The sequence below is a fragment of the Apodemus sylvaticus genome, chromosome 8 (genome assembly GCF_947179515.1).
Source record: "Apodemus sylvaticus chromosome 8, mApoSyl1.1, whole genome shotgun sequence".
Taxonomy (NCBI): domain Eukaryota; kingdom Metazoa; phylum Chordata; class Mammalia; order Rodentia; family Muridae; genus Apodemus; species Apodemus sylvaticus.
Window position 1 is genome coordinate 81,557,435 of NC_067479.1, and position 13,741 is coordinate 81,571,175.

The window sequence follows — 13,741 nt, forward strand, 5'->3', positions numbered from 1 at the left end:
AGTTATACAAAACAGTTATACAATAAAAGAATATATGAAGAATCTGCGATCTCTGAAATGATCTTTCAACCATCTTAAAAATAAGGTATTTTCTTTGGAAATGAAAGGAAGGAAAAGAAGAAGGGAGGGAGGGAAGGAAAATGGAAGAATGGCACACTACTAATTTTTAAAAAATATTTAATGCAGGGGCTAGAGAGATGGATCAGCAGTTGAGAGCAGCAACTGCTCTTCTGGAGGTCCTGAGTTCAAAGCCCAGCAACCACATGTTGGCTTACAACCATCTGTAATGAGAGCAGATGCCCTCTTCTGGTGTGTCTGAAGATAGCTACAGTGTACTTACATATAATAAATAAGTAAATATTAAAAAAAAATTTAATGCAAATTTATTTAACATGCAAAAATATTCTGATGGTGTTTGTCTCCACTCTTGGGATTGTTAAATCCAAACTTTGAAATTCACTTTTGTTTTTTTGACCCTCTGCTTGTCTCTGGGTGTATTCTTCTTAAGAGAGTGGCTTTTATCTCCTCTCACTTCTTGTCACTGGGGTTCCTGGTCAGTCTTCAGTCAGGATGTCCTTCCTCCAAGCCTCAGTACTTAAGGAACCTCGGACTGCTTTTGTAAAAACAAACAAAGAAACAAAACCAACCAACAAAACGCAAAACACAAAACCAGAGACTGAGAGAATGCGACCAGGGGCAGTACAGTACTAGAATAGAGGCAGCACCATGGGGGTGAGAGGCAAGGCTTCCAAGTATCCTTCTATAGATACAGGGAGTTCCAATGGTGCAGTGCTTTGCTCAAGAGCTACTGGTGTGGGATGAAATGGGGATTGGAACCCACTGAAGGAGCAATGGATGCTGGGATGCGGAACATCAGCACAACAGCAGACACGATGTGCTCCAGGGACCAGACAGAATCTTGTGCCTGAGACTGGCTGCATTTTATTCCAGAAACTACTGGCATCTGCTTTTTATGGTTTTATTTTTATTCTTTTGCCTCAGACAAAGCAGTGGACATAGAGACATGTTTCCCAATAGTAAAGATACACAACACAGAAAATCAATGTATGGCCAATGACTCCAGTGTCCCAGGGAGGTAGGGGGGCACCTAAAAAGGGGGAGCCACCATATCTCAAGGGACTGCTGCCACACTAGTCATTGTGGGCATCTAAAGCATTCCACCCCAGCATTGCCAGACCTTTTGACTTCACATGAGAAGCAAGAAATGAAGATTTAGAGTGTGTAAAATATCAAATTTAAAAATTTTGATGCAAATTTACCAATGTACTTGTCAAACAAACAAATCAACCAATCAATAAATAAATAATAAGCCTCTTTGGATCCAAAAAGTTGTTACCCTTAAGGGAGGATAGAAAGGTAGCCAAATAGCCTGACAATCATACAAGAAAAGAAAATGCTGGGGCTAGTGAGATGGCTCAACAGGTAAGAGCACTGACTCCTTTTCCAAAGGTCTTGAGTTCAAATCCTAGCAACTACATGGTGGCTTACAAACATCTGTAATGAGATCTGATGACCTCTTCTGGTATGTCCAAAGACAGCTACAGTATACTTACATATAATAAATTAATAAATCTTTGAAAGAAAGAGAGAGAGAGAGAGAGAGAAAAGAGAGAAAGAGAGAAAGAGAGAAAGAGAAAAATGCTGTAGAGACCTTGGTGACAGAGGAAAGAGACACTGTCCCCATGGTTCACACTGCTATCAGAACCCAGTGGTTCTTGGCAGTCATGGATGTAAAGGGGACACAGCATGCTGGACATCTACTCTCTGACTTCCATATTCGGTCAGGCTTTCTGTCTCCTCTTTTCCAAAGAAACATGGTTCCAATGTTGGCATCTTTAGCTTGGTTACAACATGCAAATTGGGGCAGAACTGAAGGCTTAGATTTTTCAAAACCTACTTTAATAAGGATTCTTAAATTCTTTAACCTCCCTTCTAGCCCCATGACCAAAGGTAGGGGAGAAGAAAGTTTAATAGGAAATGGGGAGATATGGACCTGTTTAGAAGTAGTTCTTTGGGGGTGATTACAAACACAGATCTATAACAGCGGCTCGACCCGGAAGAAACTGTGAGGCTCTGCCAAATTGTCTTGAGTCTGTGGAAGTGCAAGAAGCAGCCAGAATATCACAAGCAGATCAGTGAAGGCCAGCAAAGTGTTGCAAGGTGAACCAATGCAAGTGCGTCATTCAGTGTCCCTGTCCGGTTCTTCTTAGACTCTTTCCAAACATCATGTTGTCCTCTCAAGTATCTGCTGCAGCAAAACATGAACTTATAAGATAGCTTTCAGAAAATCATCAACTGAGTGTCCAAAAGAACCAAAGCTGTCCAAGTCACAGTAGACAGGAATCTATATGTTTCTATGTACACCTAACATATATGAGTTGCTAAGATGTATGACCTGTGTTATCATGTACAAGAGTTTCCTCACATATATCACCATCCACCTGTCATTCTCATTCAGAAAAAGACAAATGTTGACTTTACTAAAGATCTTATTGTGCCTAAAATTTGTGTATAGTGGGGAAGTAACCCCTTTCTATCATTTTATTTACTACTATTGATTAATTTTTGTGTGTATATAGAATATGCAAAAGGATACATTATATAAGTGTATGCACATGAAGGCCCAGAGGTTGACATCAAATAGCATCCTTTTTATTTTGCTTTATTTTTGGAAAATGTCTCTCACTGAACCTGGAACTCACTGATTGATTTACAAGGCTGATGGACCACTGCTGAGCCCTTAGGAACTTCCTGTTTTTACCTTTCCCCACTTGGGTTACAGATGTGTGTAATGTGAGTGCTGGGGATTTGAACTGAGGACCTAATGCTTGCGGGACAGGCACTTTTACCATTAAGCCATCTCCCAGCCCTCGAATTCCTTTCTCAGCTCAACTCATAAGATAGAGCATTGTCTTTGAAACAAGGACATAGGAAAATCACTTTGGCCACCTAATCTGGACCTAATGATAAAGGAACCAGCATAATTCTTCTTTATATTTCTATTTTGTTTGAATTTTCTGCAGGAGTTGTAATCATCTTTATACACAGAAGGAAATCAAACTGTCTACCTGAAGTCCTGAGGGAAGCCATCAGGTGACTTAAGAAGTCACCCAAGAGCTAGGAAGAGCCTGAGCTACAGGGTCAGCACCTAGAGTTTAAAGTCAACTTTGGCCTTGAGCTTAACTTCCAAGCACAGTTTGTTTGTTTGTTTGTTTGTTTGTTTGTTTGTTTCTTTCTTTCTTTCTTTCTTTTCTTCCTTCCTTCTTTTCTTTTCTTTTCTTTTCTTTTCTTTTCTTTTCTTTTTCCTTTTCCTTTTTTCCAAGACAGGGTTTCTCTGTGTAGTCCTGGAACTCACTTTGTAGACCAGACTGGCCTCGAACTCTGAAATCCGCCTGTCTCTGCCTCCCAAGTGCTGTGAGTAAAGGCGTGTGCCACCACCGCCCGGCTTATTTCTTATTTAAAATGGATGTGGTGATGCATATGTATCAGGGTTATTGTCCAGCTTCCTGGTATCACTTGGCACAAAGTAGGTTGGGAATAAAAGGGAGCTATAGTATCTGTAGGTTGTCTTCTTTAATGTATCTCCTGGGCTCTGTGGGAACTGTGATACATATTAGAAGTCACATGAGCCCAGGAGCTCCAAGCCACCTGTGAGCACCAGTGGGCTGATGGCTTCATCTCATCTCTCCCAGAGACGGTGACGTAGGGGACCTTCATGGGACTTCGCAGAATTTAGCTTTGTGTTTGCTTCTGTTTGAGGTGTTCTGTCCTTTTTCAAAAGGTTCGAGGGGTTAAGGTTTCAGAATTGCTTGTGAATTCAATTGCTTTTGCATCTTCAGATTTAAGAATGGGGCATCATCTAGCTTCCTGGGGCTCTTTAACACAAAAACAAAATTTCATAACAAACTTGAATCTTAGGCTAAAAATCACAGCCCTTTCTCCAGTGTTCTGCAATGTAAATATTCTAGAAACACTAGTCACTCATGACTACATGCTTGCCCCCCTTCTGAAACATGGCCACGGTTCGATGGAACCCAAAGGGAAGCTGGAAACGTTGCTCTGGATGAAATACCTGTTACCAGAGCAGGTTTACTTCTACAAGCCCTTTGCAGTCAGCTAACATTACTGCTATGTAGGATTTGCATTCTTATTTACTATGCGGGTCACATTTTCACGTTTCTTCTTAAGAAATGTTGTTTGTTTGGTGACTAAAGACTCTGCCCACTGTCATGAGTACCTAGCTTATCACTACCCACTATGGGCTTTGGTTTCTGGCCTGGCCTGTGGTGGTTTGTGCAGACTGGACTCACTGCCTCCTACAGTCTTGTCCACCCAAACCACTCTCTCTGTTCCCCAGTTGACACTGACTGGAGAATGAGCTCTGATGTTCTTTGAGCACTTACTATGCATGTCACCATGCTAAGTACTCTTTCTGTCACCAGTCACTTGTAAATCCCTATGAAATTGCTCCCACTTAACAGAGAGGCAAAGGGAGGCTCAGAGAGGTTAGTTAATTGTGTGTTGTGGTTTGGGACTTCATTCATCCACTGAATCGCACACATTCTTCCAGATAGAGTTCAGGGAGATGGGAGAGTAGAGTATATCACGTGTGGTGACTTCGGCCACAAGGTTTCTTCTATCCAGGGTGCCCTTCTCAGCCCTCTGAAGGTTCTTTTAAGGTGTATTTTTTCTAGATCTCCCTCCAGCTTTCTGCCTAGTCCAAACATTTCAGCAGTATCTCCACTGTGATCTACTCACCTTTGTCACCTTAACTATCTTTCTCTTTTATCAAATGCCTTCAGGGCTAGGAGTCAACCCTATTGCATTTGAATTTCCACAAAGCTCAGTTAGCAGTAGACACTCAGCAACTATTTACGAGCCAAAGAACTGGGAAGTCCTCAAGTTTATCTCCCTTATCTTTACAGCCCCCAATCCAAGCAGCTAAGGCAGGAGGTCTTCTAGGAAGTATTCTACAGGAAGAGCTGAAGAGTGTGTGTGTGTGTGTGTGTGTGTGTGTGTGTCTGTGTGTGTGTGTGTGTGTGTGTGTGTGTGGTGTGTGTGTGTGTGTCTCTGTGTGTGTTACATGTATGTGTTTGTGCACATGTGTGCATGTGATTGGGGGTGCCAGAGGTCTACACCCAGTGTCTTCCACTATTGCTTTTCCCTTGATCTATTATGTTGTGACAGAAGATCTCCTTAAACCTGCTGCTCACTGGCTGGGCTAGGTTGGCTGCCTAGTGTACACAGAGGATCCAGGATCTATCTGTCTGCCTTCACCTCCCCGACAGACACCCCAGCTCTGGGATTCAGACATGTGCACCTTTGCCTGACTTTTATGTGGGTGCTGGGAATATGACCTGGGCTCCTCCTGCATCTGCAGCACACACCGCTGAACCACCTCTCCAGGTCTTAAGGTTGTCAGACCTGAGTGCTTCAGCTCTGATGGTCAATACTGTAAAGGAGGCCAGCGTCTTGTGCCTCTCAGCACCCAAACCTATCCCTTCTGCATGCTCTTCCTTCTCTTCCTGAACCTTCCACTGACATAAGTTTTGTCTTGGAATTGTCTCTTTACTGCTTCTTCTTCTTGTTCCCTCCATGATTAAATTTGAAACAACACCTGGCGCTCTCACCTCCTCCTCCCTCACTGTCCATTGTCCTTGGTGGCAGCTCTCCAGGTTTAAAAGAAGAAAAAATAGGGAAAAGGAACTGTAGTCCACATGCAAAGGCTTTTAAGGTACCAGTTTTGAAGCAAAGAAAAACATCACTTGATTAAATTTTTATATTACTTGTGAGCAATGCAGGAAATTTTTCTGAGCACCTTTTAGATAACTAGAGAAAGTGTTGTATATATCAAATTACCCATGCATATGTATTAGAGGAGAATATTACAACAGAGATCTGACTTCACAGAGCAATCATCGAAATTGTTCCTCAGGTTCTTTGACTCCAAACACTTTCTCTTCTGTTGCTCAATACATTTCCCCAATTCATGATTTCCATATTAACAGTATTCACAGATCATCGACATTTCCTACTAAATAAGAAGTAGATTAGGAGTTCGTTTTTTGGTGGTGTTGGGTACTGAGCCCAAGGCCTACTGCATACTAAGCAGGTATTCTCCAGCTGAGCTGTACCTCTAGAGCCTGCTACAGAAGAAAAAGTCATTCTTGTTTATTTTGTTTCCTTCCTTCCTTTTTTTCTTCCTTCCTTCCTTCCTTCCTTCCTTCCTTCCTTCCTTCCTTCCTTCCTTCCTTCCTTTTCTGTTTTGTTTGTGTTTTTCCAAGACTGGGTCTCTCTATGTAGCTCTGACTGTCATAGTGTCTGGAACTATGTAGACTAGGCTGGCCTCAAACCCACAGAGATTCACCATCCTCTGCCTCCCAAGTGCTGGGAATAAAAGCCCTGTGCTGATATTGGTGGTGGTGGTGGTGGTGGTGGTGGTGGTGGTGGTATGTGTGTGTGTGTGTGTGCATGTGCGTGTGCGTGTGCGTGTGCATGTGTGTGTTTTAAGTTAAGGTCTACTCTAACCTAAGATAGATGGGAACTCAAGGTGATCCTTGTCAGGTCCAAAGAAACCCAGACTCCTCAGTACCTGTGGCTCCTCCTCCCAGAACTTCTCACACCTTCCCCATCCCCTAACCCTCTTGAGTCTGGGCTTCAGGCCTGGGCTTCACTTCCCTTCTTCCAGTTTCTCTTTTCTATACAAACCAATCATTTTGGACCCTGCCCTTGGTGCCTATCAACATATTGAAGTTGCCAGCTCTCCCGCATCATTCAGTAACCTGTGACTCCTTCCAGCACTTCTGCCCCCACCCCCCACCTTCCCCCACACACCTTAGCCTCTCCCTCCCAGGGGCGGAGCTTCTCTTCCCTTTTCCTTCGCCACTCCTCCCACTCAGCCTCTCTGTAAATCAGCCATTTTGACTATGTCACCATCTTAGCCTCTAGGCCCTGGCTGCCCGTGTTGGTCTGCCACTCTTCTCTTGCTCTCTCCCCTGCCCTTCCCCCCACCCCTCCACTCATGGTCTGGTTTAATCTGCCGGCCATGCTCAGCCTGGACTCTCCCCTCTGTTTGCGTTCTCCCTTATTATCTACAATGAAAACAACAAAAATCTTCTTCATACTTTAGAGTACTCATGCATTCTTCCTCCCTTCCTCCCTCCCTCCCTCCCTCCCTTCCTTTTATTCAATGGCTAGGTATATTCTGCTGGCCCGGTTCAGTCAAGATTCTTCCAGATGCTTCTAGCTGTCCTTTCATATCTACAATAAAACCCTTTCCACGAACTTGACCTTGGAGTCCTCATGTTAATTCAGTCCTCCCATTTCAGCACTCCTCTCCCCAACCCCCCACCCCATCCCCCATCCTTAGGATTATACCCTATCACAGCAGACTAGGAACAGACCCTTGACACAAAAATCTCTCCCTCCCACCCCATATCCCAGGAGTAACCACCGATACTAATTCTACTCATCCAGAATGCTTTCAGCACAGTTATTTAAGCACAGAGCTGCTACATTTCTTAGATAGAAAGTAATTAAAAGAGGTCTGAAGACCCTGCAGGGCTGGGACTGCTACTCAAAATAGGGACCAAGCTACTCCTAGTTTTCGGTGGCTGTATTCTTATCACCTCTTAACCTCGAGATTCCCGCCTAAGAATCTGGTCCACTGGTCCACAGTCTCAGAAGAAAAGAAAGACAAATGACAGGTAGAAAATGTTGGAGGAACATGCATTCTGAGGGAGCCTGTTAGGTTTCTGTGGGTGAAGGCTTTCCGGTATGGTGTCCTCACCTAGCAATCCACTGCTTATGACTCAGACACTTAAAGAAGGTGTCGCAGGTGGGTAGTGACTGGGCCAGGTGACGATGTGGGGGTGGGGGCACAGAAGCCTCCTGGACTGCTCACCTCACTCCGTCTCTGCCCTCACCTCATCTCCACCTCCAGTGACCTTTGTTCCTCGTCTCTGTTCATTAAAGTCCTTTCATTATTTACCATCCTAAGAAGGCTGTACATGTCCCTTAGACATCATCCTCCAAAGCTCTCCAACAGAAATATCTCCTGAGATCAACCACTGTTTTCTGCCACACACAGAACTCCTCAGTCTGCTATGGTTAATTATGTGTGTTGTCTCCTTGTGTGTGCTTCAGTGTCCGAGGGGACAAGGAATGTGACCTATTCATCTTTGTATTTAGAAAGCAACTCAGCACAGAGTAGGTATTCAATAAATGTTGGATGGAGCCATGCATATTCTGTAACATTCCGTCTGGAACACAAAATGTCTGCAGAGCCCACAGTGTCCATAAAGGCCCCTCTGATCCATGGTCAAGGGAAACATCTGCAATCCGCTGTGAATATTGGCTGCTGTCTTCTGTCCTCAGCCAAGGCAGGGACATCTGTGGTGGCGGCGTGACTATCTGCCACGCTTTTTATGTCTCTGCTCAGAAATGCAGCTGTTCCTCGGGTGGGAAAGAAAGAACACTGAAAATCAGACAAAACAACAACGGGTTCAGCAGGGGATTTGGGGCTTAAGAACCTCAAAATTGTGTTACAGCATAAAACACAGTAGTATCAATGCCAATGAATAGCATGTATCAACAGCTCCGCATGCCAGACAATGCACTTCCTATGCATTGCGTCTGCCAACTGCTCACGAAGACACACTGCGTTCATCTATGACATAAAAAAAAGAAGTCTCAGAATGCAAGTCCTGCAAGGTTACATAGTTTGTAAATGGCTTATGAGGGAAAGGTATGAGCTCATATTTCCAGATAAGAAAACTAACCGGAAGTCAAGTGCTTTGTGCAAAGTAGAACATTTGGCCATTAGTTGGACTGTGAGCGGCTGAGTCCCCGGGCTATCATTTGTCAACGTGCTGGTAGAAGTTGTTTAGATTCTGCACTTGTTCCTTCCTCTGTAATATAGAGACAACAATTGCTTTAGAGGTCATGAAAACAACAGGTTTAAATGCAGTGACAGAGCCCTGCCTAGCAACAGGTCCAGAACAAACATTCAATAGCTCTGAGTCAGGGTTGCAGCTTGCCCCTCTGACACGGAGCCATAGCATAGGCCAGCACACCCTCGGTGTTCAACAGAATCTAGGGGATGAGCAGATGTAGTTTTGGTCATTCTGGGACAAGTTTAAAGAATAACAAAAACAAAAACAAACAAACAAATAAAACACTTTCTCAGTCCCAGTGGCAAAACAAAACAAAACAAAATAAAACAAAACACCTTAGGTTTTGCAACCCCCACCATGGGAGAGAATACTTTGGGAATACAAGGAACCTAACCACACTTCATCTTTACTTCCAACCTTAACAGGACTGTAATTTGAAACCAGTTTGAAAATGGCCTTTCATGCTGCACTCTGTGGATGGTCATTGATATTTCAAATTCATTTTGTCTAGGACACATTTCCCCACTGTGGTACCATCTTCAGAGGGGTAATCCAGTGCCGGCTCTTGGCCCTCATTCCCCAGTAAAAAGTCCTGCTACACTAAGGTCTAAATGGCCTCTGCACAATCTGTCAAACACAGTGCAAGCAACATTCGGTGATTTCTTTTTTGTTTGTTTGTTTGCTTGTTTTTTGTTTTTGTTTTTTCATTTTTTTTCATTCAGTGATTTCTGTGCCAAGGTTGGAGGTAGACCAGCAGCCTCTGTCCTGCACCTTTAGAAAGCTTTTTTTGTGGGCCAAGCATGGTGGTATATACCGTTAATTTTAGGCAAACACAGCTAAATCTCTGAGTTCAAGGCCAGCCTGGTCTACAGATTAGTAGTTCTAAAAACAGCCAGAGCTATACAGAGAAACCCTAACTCAAACAGAAGAAAACTAACAAACAACAAAACAAAGCAAAATAAACAAAAGTTCTCTGTGTGTGCGCCAGCTCCTGTACCAACAGTTAGCTCCTACCAGGTTGTGGGAAATTTCAAGCTACCAGAATTAAGAAAGGAGATACCTGGCCACTTCTATAATCCAGCTATCTACGGGATCTAAACACTGCAAGAACATTCAATTCAGGTGAGCATTCAGATGTCTGTCCCCACAGTCACCATCGAAGGACAACTACCTACCCAGTTGTGTACAGTCAGTCTGCAGAACCATGAGCGGTGATAACAAGTTGTTATTTTACTCTGTTCTATTTGAGGATGAAGAAGTAGAGGATAGAAGCATTGTTAGGTCCCCAAAGCTGTTGATGCAGTTACAGAACAGTCAGTGCAACTTATGTGAAGATGGGAAGCTGTTTCACTTCATGAAATGTGGAGGTAAATATATAAACCAAGCTCAGTAGGAGATGGTTTGCAAACTTTTGTTTTGTTTTCATTCTTTCTTTTTATTGTTTTATTGTTGTTGTTGCTGTTGTTCTTTTTCAAGACGAGGTTTCTCTGTGTAGCCTTGGCTATCCTAGAACTCTCTCAGTAGACCAGGGTGGCCTGGAACTTAGAGGACTGCCTGCCTCTGGAGTGCTGGGATTAAAAGTGTGCGCCGTCACAGCCAGCACTGCCTTTTCCTCTTTTCTATCCCCAGTGCTAAGAGCTGTGCTTACTGTAAGTCTATGATCAGATTCTTGTTGAATTCATGAAGAAGAAGAAGGAGGAGTGGGAGGGGGGAGAAGATTATTATAACAGGAGTCAAGTTAAAATAATCTGACATGATGATACTCATGATATATTAATTTTTAAAATTAAGTTTAAAAAAAACAGACTATAGTCAGGCAATGGTGACAAAGTTTTTAATCCCTTACTCGAGCAGCAGAGGCAGGCAGATCTTTAAGTTTGAGGCCAGCCTGGTCTAGAGAGCAAGTTCCAGGAGAGCCTGTGCTACACAGAGAAATCCTGTCTTGAAACCCCTCCTCCCCCCCAAAATAATCAGACTGTAAACTATTAAGGAATGGATTGATATAGTTAAAAAGTGTTTTAGACTTATCTATTTTATATGTATGAGTGACTGTGCTTGTATGTATGTGTATATGTGTATGTCTATACATCACCTACACATGCTTGGGGTCAGAAAAGGGTATCAGATACTCTGGAACTGGGGTTGTGGACAGTTGTGAGCTGCCATATGGGTGCTGGGAACCAAACCTGGGTCTTCTGAAACAGCAGCAAGTGCTCTTAACCACCGAGCAGCCTTCCCAGCCACCATAGAAAATGTTGATGTGCATATTTGCAAACAGTGTGGCCAACAGCATTTTATCAGGAAGTAGTTATCTCTATGTGAAAGTTTTAGCAGAGTGCTCCCCCCCTTGCATGTTTTCTAAGTTGAAAAAGGAAGAAAAAACAGTGTTAGTATTATAATCTGGAAAAATAGTCTTTAATACAGCTCAAAACATTGATATATCTATTTCTATAAATGCATCATCTAAAACCTACAAAATTAAAGTCCTTGAGTCTTCTCAGTTAAACCTGCCATGGCAATTGCTCTATATAGATTTTCTATCTCACAGTTGAGCTACTACATTGCACTTCTGCCTATAGGAAGAGAATGTAGGAATCACTACGTCATCCCCAGGTAATTTGTGTCAATCACCCCTGGAAGTCAAATCTATAGGGGCTGATTATTGAGAGGGTCACAGACACTTGTGAGATGGAAGGTTCCTCTTGCTTTGAGCTTAGATTTCCAAATACACCAGGAAAGTCCATATTTATAATTATGTCGAAAGAAACTTTCCACCCCATGGCCACAACAACCTATCCTGGAAATGAAAACAAATGTGTTTATGGTCACAAATTCTTATGCATGTTTATCTCTCAAGTTCTCATGAGAATGTCAGTGCTTTGAAACTCACCAGGCAATGGGAAAAATCATTACCTTTTCCATTACCTAAAGCATCAGGGCATATTATCCCCATTCTGAATGCCTTCTTAGCACAGGAGGACATCGTTTTTTTGCACCTTCTCCTCTGTGCTACTCAGCCATCTCTAAAGGACTGGAACTGATAGAATAAATACACAACAAGCAGAAGAATCTTCAAATTCTCCTACAAGATACAGTAGCCAATCAGGAGATAGCTGGAGAGCCTGAGCACCCAGTCCCCACTCAGCTCATGAGACTGAGTTCAGCTGGCACTGAAGGCCCAAAGCATTCCTGGAGAAGCTAAAGAACCTGGTCTCTGACGTCAGCCAAGAATGGAAGCGACAGCAGCTCTGGTGGCAGCGGCAGTGGCAGCAGAATGGTAGATAAATTAGACAGCAAAATACAAGCAGGGTAAATGAACTTGGCTGGAAAGGTAGAAAGCAATGTGAAAGCAAGCAAGCAAAGACTCGTTTCCTCTGCACTCCTTAAAGATGCTACCCACACTTAGGCTAAGCCTCCTACTCTGTCACCCAATCAAAAAGATCCTTTACAGGCATACCCAGTGGCGTATCTTTTAGTTGATCCCTGATCAGTCAAACTGAGCCAAGGTTAGCCATCACATCCTCCATGACTCACTGTGGTGAGTAGAGGCTGCCAGCTTGTGTGATGCCGTGCTGGACACGATACAGGAGCCTGCAGAGTGGAGATGCTCGTGGGAATGAATGTCAGGAGTGGCATTGTCTAGAGTGTGTAGGTGACCTGTCACTGTGACTAAACACCTTAGGAAATCAACTTAGAAAGTTGATGCTGCCCCATAGGTTCAGTACTTCCAGACCACAGTTGGTTGAGTCTGTTGTTTTGGCAAATGTGGCAACATGGACCAGCATGGTCGGGAGCATGTAGCAGAACAAAGCAGCTCACTTCATGTCACAAAGAAGCAAACCAAGAGCAAAGACTAGCAAGGGGCCTCTTGAAAGCCCCTTGAGGAGGACACCCTCTGAATCCTTTCTTCTGCTAGGCCGGCTCTACTGCCTAAAGATTCCAGCATCTTCCAACAGTCTGTGGGTCAAACTTTTAACACAGATCTTTGGGTGACATTTATGGGTTATGCAGCTGTGTCTGTATCATTACCCAAGTTTTAAACATAGCACAGTAAAGGTACTTGTATTTCTTTTGCAGTGTATAGGATCTCAGGTAGATAGGCTTGAAAGCTGGTGTGCTGATTGGTCTTATGTCAACTTGACACACAAACTAGAGTTATCTGAAAGGAGGAACACTTAACTGAGAAAATACTTCTATAAGATTCAGTTGTAAGGCATTTTCTTACTAGTTGATGGGGGAAGACCCAGGCCACTATGCCATCCCTAGGATGGTGGTTCTGGGTTCTATAAGAAACTAGCAAGCACCAACCCCCATAGCCTCTGCATCAGCTTCCTGCCTTCAGGACCCAGCCATGTTTGAGATCCTATCCTGACTATCTTTGGTGATAACAGTAATGTAGAAGTTTAAGTGGAATAAATCCTTTCCTCCCCAGCTTGCTTTTTGGTCATGGTGTTTTGTTGAACTAACAGAAACCCTAACTAAGACAACTGGGGTTAAGTGACAGCTATGTTCACTCAAATGAATTGTGTTATCTTCTGAGACCACTTGCCTGCTGGGCAGGACATATGGACACATGGTCTCTCAAGGAAGAATTTATTCTTGGACTGTACTTGGACTCCTGATAGCATGGAGAGGCCACTGGGCTCTAAAAGCAAGTGACCTAAGATAATCAGTTGCAAGCAATCACATCATGAGCTATCCTTGGGTATTCTACACCATTGATTCTTTTGTACTTAGATATTTTCTCTGATTGCCAGGCAGAACAAATGGTCCCCTACAAAGTCCACATCATAATCCCCAAACCTGTAAATATGCTACCTCACCTG